The sequence below is a fragment of the Miniopterus natalensis genome, chromosome X, assembly GCF_054644295.1.
Source record: "Miniopterus natalensis isolate mMinNat1 chromosome X, mMinNat1.hap1, whole genome shotgun sequence".
Lineage (NCBI taxonomy): Eukaryota > Metazoa > Chordata > Mammalia > Chiroptera > Miniopteridae > Miniopterus > Miniopterus natalensis.
The window spans coordinates 97,458,004-97,472,465 of record NC_142103.1 but is presented as its reverse complement, the minus strand read 5'-3'; the positions used below and the strand labels follow the sequence as shown (position 1 = coordinate 97,472,465).

Genomic DNA, 14,462 nt, shown 5'->3' with positions numbered 1-14,462 from the left:
CTTTCTCATAGATTTTGTGGTGTGGGCCCATATGATGTTTCTGTTACATAATTCCTATTGTGAAAAAAGTAAAGCACTCCTTTTCCTAACCCTCCCCCTTCAGTGTCTCCTATTATGGATCCTGGTTCTGTTCATTATGACTTGTTCTGTTTTGTCGAAAGATGTCCTGAATGATTTCCTTTTCTGAAATGTAATCATTGATGCTTGAATGATAGAATTTAGCACAGTAAGCAGCACTCATTAATGTGAGAAACTTAAAAGAAATACTTAGAGCTGTACTATTAAATGTTCTCCCATGAATTTTCCAGTGACTGATCTTGGCATTATCCTACGTAATAAACCTTACTTAAACAGTATTTCAGATTTTGTAGTCTGTGTTTTGGGGTGATCAACATTTTTGATGTTTTTAATAAGATTTTATTTGGAATGCAAGATAGATTGAAAGAGATTTGAGTATTACCCATGTAACTAATTTGTTTGAAATTACACTAAAGAAATCTAACCATTTCTCCATATGCCTTTTTTAAAGCTCTTCACAGATGATTGGTGAAAATCCCAAGCTTAATACTTTGTTATGGCGTGAGAGCTACACAAGCAGTTTTTTACAATGAGAAATACTAATTAAAAATTTCACAGTAAGCTACTGTCATGTTCAGCTTTATTGCAGGCAGTGTAGACCTAGTCCATCATATATTCTAGAGAGTGTTCTTTATTCAGTGAAATTTTAAGAGAGCACCCGCACGTCTGCCTCCTCTGAGAGCTTCTGACTGCACTGGTCTTTCCTAGTCTTTTGACCTCTTCCTTGGTACATCTTAATCTAAGCAAAATACACTAGAATTGGATTTGTAGAAATGGAATTGTGACTACATTATAGAAGGTTTTAGTATTGGCATCTTTCATTACATGTAGCAGGGTGACAGATATACCCACTACTTCCAGATGTGCAAAAGTAGCTTCTTTTTTCTTTTAATTGATCTACTCTTCATCAGAAGCTCCCTACCACTCCACAGGGCACTAGGGGAAAGAGAAGACGGGGACAGCTTAAACATTAAACCTGTCAATCCACAGCATCCTGCTCTGACAGTTTATACAGTGTCATTTGAAAAACCCAGTCTCCTGGTTCAGTGAAGTCTTTCAGATATCCTCACAAGCCCTCGCTTCCTTTTTCACATTCATTTTCACATGTTGCTCGCTTCATTTTCTTTAAAATTTTTATCTTGAGATAATTATCTATTTACATGCAAGTTTAAGAAATTCCCTTCTATACTTTGTTTTCCAGAGAGTTTAAAATCACAAATGAAGAATTTTGTCCAATTCTTCTACTGCATCAACTGATATGATCATATGATTTTCCTTCTTGTGGATATAGTTTTCAGATGTTGAATCAGCTTTGCATATCCAGAATAAATCCATCTTGGTCATGATATATGGTTATTCTTTATATATCACTGGGTTTGATTTACTAATATTTTCTTGAGAATTTTTGTGTCCGAGTTCATGAGAAATGTCAGTCTATATATATATAGTTTGTGTTTTTTTGTGCTGTCTTTGTCTGGTTTTGATATAAGTGTTTGGTAGAAGTCTCCAGTGAACTCGTCTGAACCTGAAGCCTTCTTTTATTGGAAACTTTTAAATTGCAAATTCAATTTACTTAATAATTATATGACTAAGTTGTTTATTTCATCTTGGTTAAGTTTGGGTAGTTTTCAAGGAATTGATCCATCCCTTCTAAGTTGTCAAATTTATGAGTGTAAAGTTTGTAATATTTTCATATTTTTTTATTGGCTACAAGATTGTAAGGGTCTCTCCTGTTTCATTTCTGATATTAATGATTTTTGTCCTTTCTTTTTTTAGCTTTATCAGTATTGCTAGAGGTTATGAATTTTATCAATCTTTTTTGCAGAACGAGCTTTTGCTTCATTGATTTTCTCAATTGTTTTCCTGTTTGAAATTTCATTGATTTCTGCTTTTATGTTTCCTTCCTTCCTTTCTGCTTTGGTTTATTTTTTTTCTAGTGTTGAAGTAAGAATTTAGATTATTGATTTGAGACCTTACCTCTTTTCTAATGGATACATTTAGTGTTATAAATGTCTCTCAGTACTGCTTTAGCTGCATTCCACATATTTTGGTATAATGTATTTTCATTAAGTTCTGTGAAATTAAAATTTCCTTTGAGACTTCCTCTTTGTATGATGGTTGCTTTGAAATCCTTGTCAGATAATTCTGACATCTCTGTATCAACCTCTCTTGATAGTCTTTTCTCACTCATGTTGAGGTTTTCTTGGTTCTTCATATGATGTGGTTTTCTACTGAAATCTGGACGTTTTAGATATTATGTCAATAAACTTTGGATCTTATTTAATCTTCTGTTTTATTTGTCTCCTTTGACAGTGCTCTGGTAAGAGAGGTGGTGCCAGCTGGGGATGGTAATTCAGTTTCCTCATTCCACCTCCCTTGACACCACTGGGGAGCAGCTCCTTGTTACTGGTGTGGGTTGGAGTTTGGTTCCCCACTTGGCCGCTGCTGACCACCCCGGCTAGGAGGGTCACGAGTGCCTTGTTACTGCTCTCCAATGGCCTCCACTGAAACTACCCTGGCAGGGGTTTGCACATACTCCTCGCTCCGCCTTTACTGGTATGAGTAGAGCCACAGTTTGCATTGTTTCCTTTGGCTGGAGTGGAGTGGTTATCGTCTAAAAGTTTTCCGTCTTGTTATACTGCTCTTTCCTGGTCCTTTAACTTGAGAGAGCAGGCTTTGGTTGGGGCTACTTTGTGCCTAGGGGTATTTGTTGAAGTAGTTTTATTAGAGTTGCTTTAAAACCCTTGTCAGATAATTCCAACCTGACTCATCTTGGTGTTAATGTCCCTTGTCTTTTCTCATCCAAGCTGTGACTTTCATGGTTCTTAGCATAAGGAGTGATTGTTTATTGTATCTTGGTCCTTCTGGATATTATGAGACTTTTTTGTTTACCAGGCAGCCGCCCTGTTGAGGGCCAGGAGGACATGTACGCTTAGCCTCCTGCTTGGTCCCCCTGACAGCACCTCCACAGAAGTTTTGTTCTTACTCCCACTGCCTTCTTGTAGACGGGTGATATGGATGTTCAGCTCCTCACTTGGCCCTGCTAAGACCTTCCCAGTGAATGTGGACCACAAATTCACACTGTCTTGTTGCCTCTGCTTCATCCTGCAGACACCACACTGGCAGAGGGGCCAGAGTACTATTCCCTGCTGCCGGGGATGGGAGGAGAGGGACATGGAAGATGAGCTGACTGATCTGCCAACATCACAGGCTGGGATTGGGTGCACTGCCTGCTTCTGCCAGGCAGGGAGTGGAAGATTAGCTCCCTGTTCAGCCCCACCAACAGGCAGGGGAGTTGGAGCTGCTGCCTGCTTCCTCTGAGAGGAGAGACAGAGAGAGTAACAGAATAAGAGTGTCTACCCACTTAACCCCACTGAAACCTCAGTGGGGTGGTGGTGTAGTTTTTCTGTTGATGTTTGCCTGGAGTAGTGTGTTGCCTAAAAGATTTTTGTTGCCCTAGTTGTTTTGGATCAGTAGTTAGAGCATCAGCCCGAGGACTGAAGGGTCCCGGATTCGATTTTGGCCAAGGGCATGTACCTTGGTTGCAGGCTCTGCCCCAGTCGGGGTAAGAGCAGGAGGCAACCAATTGATGTGTCTCTCTCACATCGATGTTTCTCTCTCTATGTCTCTCTCTGTCTCTCTCCCTCTCTCTCCCTCCCTCCCTCCCCCTCCCCCTTCCACTCTCTCTGAAAAGCAATGGAGAAAATATCCAGGGGTGAGGATTTAAAAAAAAAAAAAAAAGGTTTTTTTGTTAGTCCATCGTTTTCCTGGCCTTTTGGCTGTTGGAAACAGGCTTTTCTTGGCACTTTTTTATACTTGTCTCTTGTCAGTTCCAGGTTAGGGCTTCTGTAGCAACTCTATCAGGAATACATGGGAGACAGTGAAGAAACTTGAGGAACTCACTGCCATGGCCTCCCTCAAGTCCCAGTGTCCCTAGGCAGTCGTCTTCCTGTTCTTGTTTGTGTGTTATATACAGGGATTTTTAGTTTTAAGAGGAAGGGTCTGGGAAGAATAGGGCAACTCCATCTTTGCCAAAACTGGAAGTTTCCATGTGTGTGTGAAAATTCTGTAAACAACCATTTATATGATAAAATCATCAGTTCATTCTTCATATATACTACATATCAGGCACTGTGATTGACCCCAGGGACTATAGATAGGATTGAGACATAGTCCTTACCTTCAAAGACCTTACCTTCACAGTTTTGTAGAGGTCAAAGACCTCGGAAATAGATTTTTTATTTTTTAAAAAAATCTTTCTTTATTGATTTCAGAGAGAGGAAAGGAGGGGGAGAGAGAGATAGAAACATCAATGATGAGAGTCATTGATCGAGCCCGCAACCGGGGCATGTGCCCTGACCGGCAGTCGAACCCCGATCGCCTGGATCCTAGGTTGACGCTCAACCGCTGAGCCACGCTTGGCTGAGCAGAAATAGATTTTTTAAAAAAAATTTATCTTTATTGTTGAAAGTATTACAGATGTCCCCTTTCCCCCCCTATTGATCCCCTCCACCCCACTCCCACCCCACCCCCAGGCCTTCCCCATACTGTTGTCTGTGTCCATGGTTTATGCATTGATGCGTATAAATTCTTTGGTTAATCTCTCCCCACCCACTCCCCCACCCCTACCTTCCCTCTGAGATTCCTCAGTTTGTTCCATGCTTCTATGTCTCTGGATCTATTTTGTTCATCAGTTTATTTTGTTCATTGTATTCTACATAGTGAGATCGTGTGATACCTGTCTTTCTCTAACTGGCTAATTTTGCTTAGCATAATACTCTCCAGGTCCCCTCATGCTGTCCCAAAGGGTAAGAGATCCTTCTTTTTTACAGCTGCGTAGCATTCCATGGTGTAAATGTCCCACAGCATTTTTATCCACTCATCTACTAATGGACACTTGGGCTGTTTCTAGATCTTAGCTATTGTAAATTGCACTGCTATGAGTATAGGGGTGCATAAGTTCTTTCTGATTGTTGTTGGGAAATAGATTTTTATTTGCCCTATGACACTCAGGTAGAAAACACAATTCTTTATTTTAGAAATAAAACTAAATCCAGCTCCACAACACCTGGTTGTGGTATTAAAGCTCCTTCGCCTGCCATTGACTCATAAGCCTCATTGCTTTATGAGGTATCAGGCAAATGAGGTAACAAAGCCTTTGTTGTTACCATGGTTACCGTTGCTTGTTGCTCAGGTTACCATTAAACCTTTGCCAGGAGCTGCCCTCCAGTGGTTTTTGTTTTTCTGGCCCCAGCTCACTAGGCTGTGGAGCTTAATGATCAGACTGGAAGAATCTCTTGAAGGACCACCTCTGTCCAGAGTTCTGGACACCGCTCTGCATCATGCAGAAGCCGCAGTCCCCTGATCCTCCCAGTCCTGGACGATCCGCCAGTCCTGGAAAACCATCAGCTCTCCTTGACGTTAGCCTGTTGGTCAAGATATTCAGCTCTGCAGCTTCGGTGAGTCTGGGCTTTATACTAGTAAGGACTGTTAGTTCTCCCCAAGGGCAGAGGAAGCCCCTCAGGGACAAATCCCGTGCTCTGAGAGTTCCCTGGAAACTTGTTGGTGATTTGGGAATGCCCCAAAGTAGAACTTGTTGAGCTTTCTCCCTGATGGTAGTAATAAGGGCAATAATATTGAGCATTTTACTTGTATCTTCTCATTTCAATCCTAATAGCAACCTCAGGAATGAGTGATATTACTAGACTCAATTTTCAGAAAAGAAGGTTACTTGCCTAAGATTATGCAACTAGTAGTGGTGGAGCCAGGATTCAAATCCAGGCAGTTTGGCTCTAGATCTGAAGTTCTTACCCTTCTTATGGATGTGTAACAACCTTTGAGTTTCACTTTGCTTTATTGTTATTTGTTTGAAATCAAGATTGAGTCTGAAAGAAGTGCTTCTTGGCTTCTAAAAGGTATCGCAAAATTAAATGTAATTGCAGAATGCTTCTAATTAGAAACACTTTGTTTTCTTTCTTATGAAAACACATAGTTCTGGTAACAGGAATGTGAAAAATGACTTAACCAGTTCATATCTTATATTTTAAATTATTTGGAGTATAGTCTTTTAATAACCAGATTTTCTTATTTGTTTCTGAAACTAGGAAATAATAATTTTGTTAGAAATTCCTGCCTTTTTGTTCAGTTGTTTAGGGCTTGAGAGAAAATTTAACCAGATTATTTTTATTATACACATTTTTCTGTCACATTTCTTTATACATTTGTGATACTTTCTATTGCTTTAGGTGCCCCCCCCCCTTTTTTTTTTTTCAAATACAGGTAGTAGAATAACTAGGAGGACACGATTTATAGTCATTATGTAAATATTATTCATGCCATTAGACTTAAATCCTACTTTAGGGGCTTATTGTGAGGCAGTTATAACGTAGCCAAGTTCCTCTGTTCAGAAAAAATTCATGCTGCCATTTTCCGTGCCTTTTCAGTGAAAATGTTTACATTTTTTTATTTGTTTAAAATGTGGAATCAAATTTCATTTACATACATATTCTATGTACTTGGTAGTATACTCTTAACAATTTGTTCTATTCCTTAGAAACAGTGTTGAATAGAAAATTTTTGGCATGTTTTGTTAGAGAATAATGTATAATTTCTCTCAAAGTCAACTATTAATTGGTATTTTTTCTCCCATTGGCTCTTCTTTTTAAATTAAATTTATTGGAGTGACATTGGTTAATAAAATTAATAGGCTTTTACCGTTGGTTCTTAAATTTCCACAGGCACTTACCCACTGTGATTTATCTGAAGCACATATCGTTTTCAAGTTATGTTGATTTATCATCCATGCCTGTTTAAATACATTCTTTGTTAAAAAGCAATGCTAAATTAATTATAGGAAATTTAAAAGCTAAAGCTATATTTTATTGGCACATCTTTGAGTTAGTGTTTGAGGATGTATTGTCAGTGTTTAAATTTAAATTTTGCATTCTTTGTTCACTATCGAATACATTTTAAGTCCAATGATTGTCTGATTGTGGTTGTTGATTGCCTGCATTTGGCATGCCTAATTAATGCTATTTTGTCTCAATTACTTGATCACTAGAAGTAGAATTTTCATTTTCTCATTGTTATAAAGTAAGGGCAAAATGAAATAAAATTTTGACACAATTACACGATAACTACATGACGTGATGGTTAATATTACTAAACTGAAATGCTGTCTGGCAGACATCATTACCATGTACTCTTCGAAACATCCAGTTATTTGCTGACACTATAGTCTGAGTTGGGTGGTTTGCGAGCATTTGTATATAATGTCTGAAAGTGTGGGTTATATGAAAGTCAAGTAGATGTCAACTTTATATGATCTATAAATATGGAACTAAATTGTTTTTTAAGTTCACCTGTCTCTGTTGAAAAGAGTTGCAATTTGCTCTGCCAGGGAGGATTAGTGAAAATTTTTCTTTGGGTGCTTCATTTTTCATTGTGATAACTACATTTTATTTTTTGAACATTTTATTAGTTCCCTAACCTATAATATTAATATAGGGTAGTAATTTATAAATTATCTTTATTGAGGTATAATGTATAATCTACATACAAGAATGTACTTTCTTATATACAATAAGATGTACCCATTTTAAGTGTACAGTTCTCTATGAAACTAGTTTCCTCAGTTCATCACTGTTACATTCTTTGACATTTTCAGCCAATTTCCTTTCAGGTAGGTATTGATCCACTAACAGTTATGCTGGGCCATATTAGAAGTACTTACAAAGGCTTTCTGGGTGTGTGGCTTGTTTGCATTATCAACTGAATGGCCCTAGACATTTACACTTTTTATTCTTATATTTGTGGCATTCAGAAGTCAGCCATCCAGCTGCCCCAAAGTCTCACAGTCTTACTGGATGTGTTCACTTTTAATGTTCAAATATTCAAATAAAAATAATTCAAGTTAAGTCTCTGGGCATTCCAGTGGTCTCCTTAAAAATGTAGCTTACTAAAAAAAAAAAGAGCCTGGCCAGAGTGCCTCAGTTGGTTGAACATTCTCCTGTGTACCAGAAGATTGCCAATTTGATGCAGGGCACATGTCTGGGTTGCAGTTCGATCCCTGGTTGGGGCATGTACAGAAGGCAACCAATTGATGTTTCTCTCCCTTCTTCTCTCTAAGCATGTCCTCAGGTGGGGATTAAAAAAAAAAGAAGAATGTAGCTTCCATTTTCAAGAGAGCCTCTCCTTTTGATTTTTCTCTTCCCACCAAATTCATGTTCTTACAACTCACCTCTAGTGGATCTTCCCTTCTTTCTGTTCCACATTAGCCCAAACTTTACCCCCTTTCCTTCATTTCCCCAAAGCGCTACTTATACAGGATGCCTGCATGTTTGTAGCATGCCTGTACTGAGGATTCAGTGATCATGTGGCCGCACTGTAAGCATCATAAGCATTAGGTTGTAACTATTTCTCTCACTGAGAATGTCTCATATCACACAAATGTTAGATATTAGTAGTTATGTGACGTCTGTTTCATATTTTGTCAAACTAGAGGAAAGCTTACTAGTTTTGTCACAGAATGGAATAGAGGTGATGGTGAAGAATAGTCCTTATTGTTCCAGGTGGAGAAATAAATCAATACGTAATAATTTTTTAAGTTAGTAAGCCTTCTGATATAACTTGATAAATATTGGCGACTTAGTAACTGCAACCATTTTATAGTAATGCTATGGAAGAAAATGTTAACAGAAAGAAAGCAATATTGATTTTACAGTGCATTTTTTAGGATCTACAGGAGGCCAGAGTAGCCAAGTAGCAAAAGAGGTATTTAATCAAGACAGTATAATTCCTTCTGAACTTTAAGAGCTTATTCAAATTGCTCCCTACTAGAGAACTTCTGGAGAGGGCCAGATGAAGTTTTGAAGGATCTTATGTTTCTTTCATTATCTTCATTTTTTTTGAAACTTACTAAAAAAGAAGTAAACATCTATTTTAATGTGCCTCCTAATGATATACGGTCCTTAAAAAAACTTAAATGTGTATATTTGTATTATGTTCTTGTTTTTTTGAAATTCCTTTTTTAAAATTCCTGTCTTTTTTTTCCTTTTCAAAATTGTGGTGGGAAAAGGTGTTTATCTGTTAAGCTGTAGTGGAATTAGTAAATGATGTCCTAAAAGAAGATTGACCCCGGCTAGCAGGGTGTAAGTCTTGAATTGGTGGTGCAGCACCTTGAGACATAGGCACTGGATCTCCCTCTCTCTCTCGCTCAGCTCACTTTGGACCAGTCACGCATTTATTTCTTACCCACTAGCTTGCAGTCCAGTGGTAGAATCAAACCTTTATCAAGTGGTCATAAAAATATGTAAAGGTGTTGTTTTAATAAAAGTTATAAAGAGGAGGTATTTGCTAAGAGAACATATGGGGCTTCAGACCTAGACTCGGGACTGTGGGAAGGCCCTCTTCAGGAAGTGAGGATTGAGCCAAGACCTGAGGGGTAATGTAGGGTTGAGTGGAGCAAGGGAGGGCAAAGCTTTTAGGAGAAAAGGGGACAGTTGTGTGGCAAGAGAGGTGAGGATGGTGGGGGCTCAGCAAGCAAGGGAAACCTGGGGAGAGGAGGCTGGAGAGCGTAGCAGTGGCCCCTGGGACAGACCTTGCTGCCTACATGAAGGGGCTTTGATGTAATCCTCAGGGCAGGGGAGTTTGGGGAGAGCTTTAAAGGGAAAAATGGGGCACTGAAATCAGTTAATTAGAAGGGTTAAGAGGCCAGGCAGTATTCCAGGTGGGAATGCCAAGGGCTCTATGTGGGATTGGTAGTGTTTGGGTAGAGAACAGTGGGCCACATTGAAAGAGATTTAAGAGGCAGAAATCAACAGCTCTTGGTGATAGACTTCGTGGGTTTGGGGACAGGAGACAAGACCAAGTTCAGAGGGCTAAGATGAGGAAATGGTTAGGCATTCTATCTAAGTATCTTACACTCTTTTACTCTTTTATATCACAATAAAAATTTGTGGAGAGCGAATTTAGCCCAGAGGGAGTAGAAGGGATTTGATGTGCTAATGGAAATAAATGAGAAAATAGATTTTGTTACATAGGAATTTTATTACTGACTGAGCTTGGAGGCAGTTGTTTTCTGCATGATTTTGTCTTTGCAAGATCCCACTTCCTACATCTTCCTTTTTTGGCTCCATGCTCTCTCATGTTCTTGACAATGTATTAATATTTTTGTAAGTCTATCTTCTTTTTAGAGGCTGAGCATGAAGTAAATGCGTTATGGGTTTTCCTTGTAATGTAAGGAAAATGTAAGAGTTTTCTAGAAGTACTGTTAGCCATACATGTTACGAACACTTCAGAGTTGACACCAATATTCCTGTGACAATATCCCGAAAATGTGAACCTTTGTGGCAGTTTTGCTAGATATTGATGTAGACTTTGTTTGACTCTGCTAAATTGTTTTTGGCCAAATTTGATGGATTTTTTTTTTTTTTTTAAAGTAAATAATGTTTTTTATATATTTTTGGGTATATTTCACTATAATATTTTGAAGGAGCTATATTACAGAAGTGATTATGGAAGTAATTGCTGTCTTATGATAATGAGATGAGTATAGACATTTCAGTGCCATGATTAATAGCTTTAATAATTTTTGAAAATTTAATCTTTTAATCATCACGTTTGCAACCAAAATATCTTTTCACAGTATATTAGTCTTTGCAAAAGCTCTACCTGATCTGCTCAGCAAGTGGTCAGTCTCTCTTTTAAGGGGGAGTGTTTGTGGTGGAGTACCACAAAACCGTCAAAATGAATAAACTACACCAAGGTTTTTCAACATCAGCATGACTTTCGACATTTGGAGCTGGGTCATTCTTTGTTGTGGGAGCTGTCCTGTGCACTGTAGGATGGATGTTCAGCAGCATTCCTGGCCTCTACCTATTAGATGCCAGTAGTCCCCCACCCCACCCCATTGTAACAACCAAAAAACGTCTCCAGACATTGCCAGATGTCCCTGGAGGTGGGGCGGCGGGAAGCACAGTTGTCCCCAGTTGAGTTCCACTGAAGTAGATTTATATTTAAATCTCAGATACACAGTGTCGTTCTTAAAAGAGAAAAAAAAAGCTGTTGCATACAATAACATGCTAGTTAACATGATTTTCACTGTACAAAATAGTAGTAAAATTGCTTATGGGTAAAGTCATTTGTAGAAATAAAAATCTTCATGGGAATGGTACATACCATCTTCAGGATAGAAGTTACCTCTGGGAGAAAAGAAATGGGGATGAGCGAAGGTCTATTTATGACATTTTACATTTCAAAAAGAGAAATCAGAAGCAAATAAACCAACATATTCTCAACTTAAATCTGAAAGAGGTGTACATTTTTTCTGTATATTTACATGATCCATTTGTTTTAAACTCCTGTGGTGTATCATAACGTTTGTTGTACTTTTTTAACTTTTGTCCTAAGTCGTAACTTAATGTCATGCATTATTACAACACCAGTGTGTAAGCATCTGTATATATGAGGTGCTTCATTTACTTATCTCAAAGCTCGGATGTCACATACAACCTCACATAAAGCAGGGGCCCAGTGGACAATTCTTAGCTGGCTGACCGAAAGGCTCTTCTTCTTTGCTATAGATTGTTTCCTTCCTGATTTTGTCTGAAGTACTTCAATTTAATAGTTGATTTGACTATTAGGAATGGCAAACTATGGTAGTTTACAAGTAAGAAATAATACAAGTCAAGTCAAGATCTAAGGGATTTCTTGGAACACAGCCTAGTTTTTATCATTGCATGTCCTGGATAATGTTTTGTATTTCTGTGGTGCTTGGCAAACACATATTCGCTCCATTGTATCTACCTACCATGGAATGCATCCTGTGCTTGAATTTACTCCCATTTTATAATTTTGCTCATAATGTTAAAGTAACTTAATTTGTCTAAGTTGTTTTAGGTTCCTGTGCAAAAAGTCAGAATACAGATAAAGATGTAAACATTGAAATTTGCACATACTTTTAGGTATAAAATATTATAACAGACATTTTTAGAAAACTATTTGGAAATTTTTGTTGGTGCTAATATGTACTTTTGAGAAAAACACGGAAGAGAAGTAATGTTGCCTCCCCCAGTGTGTGTGTGTGTGTGTGTGTGTGTGTGTATTTCAAAATATATCCTTTTCAATAATAAAACTACTATATGTGGCTCTATTACTTCTTAGATGTATGATATGAGCAGTGTGTGAAAGCAGACTGTTGGGATGTTTGCATTCAAAATGTGGATTGAAATATTTTAATATACTTTAAAATATTCCCTGCTATTTGGATGAAGAAATAAAGAATTTCTCTCAATGAAGGGCCTTCTCAGAGAGTAGTTAGAGAATGAATTGTAGAGTATAACCTTTGCATTGGTTTAATCCATGAATAGTAAAGTAAAATCAGTATCTTTTTCTGTTTATAATGTATGTTGGATATTTAGAATTACAGGGCAAAATATTTAAAACAGTGACCCCTGCTATTTCCATATACAGTGAATGATCGGTTTAGAGAATTCACTGTTCCAGAGCATAATCAAATAATGTAAGTGCATTTTAAATAACAGTAAATTTTATGATTGTTAATACCAGTTAGTTAGTTTGCCAACATCTTAAGAAAGGACAGTTGATTCTGGGAATAAACCAAGCATTTAGGAGCTTTACATAGTCAGTGGCAGGAGTGAGGTTTGGTTATAAGTCTCTGTCCAGTATAGTTGTACAGTGATTGAGGCATGATTTTTATCAGTGGACATCTTGAGAACTATAGCCCCTCCAGATACTGTTTTACTGTTTTATACTCTTTGACCCAGTTATATCACTTACAGAATTTACTTTATGGAAATAAAGATGCAGATATTGAAGTTTGTTCATTGGTAGAGTGGTTAAATAGCCATCCATTATAGATGGTGTTTTTCAAAATTATTTAATGACAGATAAATGTACCTTATACAATACTAAGTGAAATAAAAGCAACATGTAACAATATACAATATTACTATTCTAATTTGAGAAAAACTTACTGGAAGAAAATATACCAAAATGTTAACAAGGGTTATATAAATGGTTTTTTATTTCTTCTTTATACTCCTTTTATGCTCTTTTTATACCCTTCATAGTCTTTTCTGTTTTCTGTAATGAGTTCGTATCTTTTCACAAGCAGTTTGAATGAAAGTGAAATGTTACCTTCTTTCCAGCATCATCTTCTGCCATTAATTACATGTGTTTTCCACCAAACACTGAATTGATTTTATGTAGAAAACTGTCTATATTTGGCTTCATTTTTTAAGTAAATTTAGAAACTGTAGTGTGTGTGTGTGTGTTGAGGAGAGAGCATTTCTATGGTATCGGTGAAAGGATAAATAAAATAATAAACATTTCATTTTATTTGACCCCCCTTTTACACAACTGTTATATACAATAAATTCCATTTATGAGATGTTAGGGGGAAAAGCTAATGAATTTCTTTATTCAAGATGGTATAAATGTACTAGTTTTAAATTTGAACTTGTAGTCATATCAGTGGACAATTTTGAACCAAGCAAGACCTTTTATAAAATCAGGTAAGATTTTAACACTTAGGATGCGATAAACAAAATGTATGTGGAGCTCCGAGTATAGAGTGCAACATAGCATGAAGCACTGCCCGGAACCTCTTGAGGTGTGAGCAGCCTTACCCTCTTCCTGGATGCAGTTTGTGCTGCGAGCAGTTTCCTGCCAGGGTTTGCTCTTTCCCTTGTGCCATAGTGTACTGAGTGTACTGAGAGTACCACACCTAGAAGAGTCACCTGCTGTGACCTATACTAATATATTCTAGCCCACCATTTCCCGTATTCCGTTGACTTTGCAGTTACTCCTCAATAGTGAGATTTACGGTATCAGAAAGTGCCTGTTCCTTTACAACTCTGTTCCTCCATTAAAAACAAAAATGTAATACCCTTAAGAATCTTTCTCCTCAGTAGCCTATGACACTTTCAGGTAATTTCCCCCCTGTAAGACAAATATGAAAGCTGGTATTTTCTTTTTTCAATGGGCAACCAAGAAATAGGTTTGATTTACACACATAGTTATAACTCAGGGTGCATCTTTCAGCATAGTGATTAAAATGGTCACTTTTCCTCCCCCGGTGCCCCTTCATGATTCCTCTTGCTTTTGTAAGAAACTTAGGTGAAAAGCACATATTTTTAATGTTAATGATTTGTACTCTGTTGGTTATTGCCTGGTATTGTGTCCCTTTTTGAAGCCTTTAGTTCAATGTCGGGACAATGTTTTATTAAAAAATGTGATCCTACAGATTCGAAAGTGTCCTCAGAGTTAAAAGCAGGCCTGAGTCATTCAGAAGACCTTTCTGTATGACGTGTTTGCATTGAGGACTCTGTATTTTACTTTACTAATAGCTTTTTATAGACCTG

At 37.6% G+C, this 14,462-nt stretch overlaps 1 protein-coding gene across 1 annotated transcript in view; it reads left to right on the top strand.

The window, feature by feature from the left end:
- Positions 1-14,462, top strand: part of CDKL5 (cyclin dependent kinase like 5) — a 149,198-nt gene that overhangs the window by 73,905 nt on the left and 60,831 nt on the right. The gene's annotated exons all lie outside the window — the stretch shown is intronic.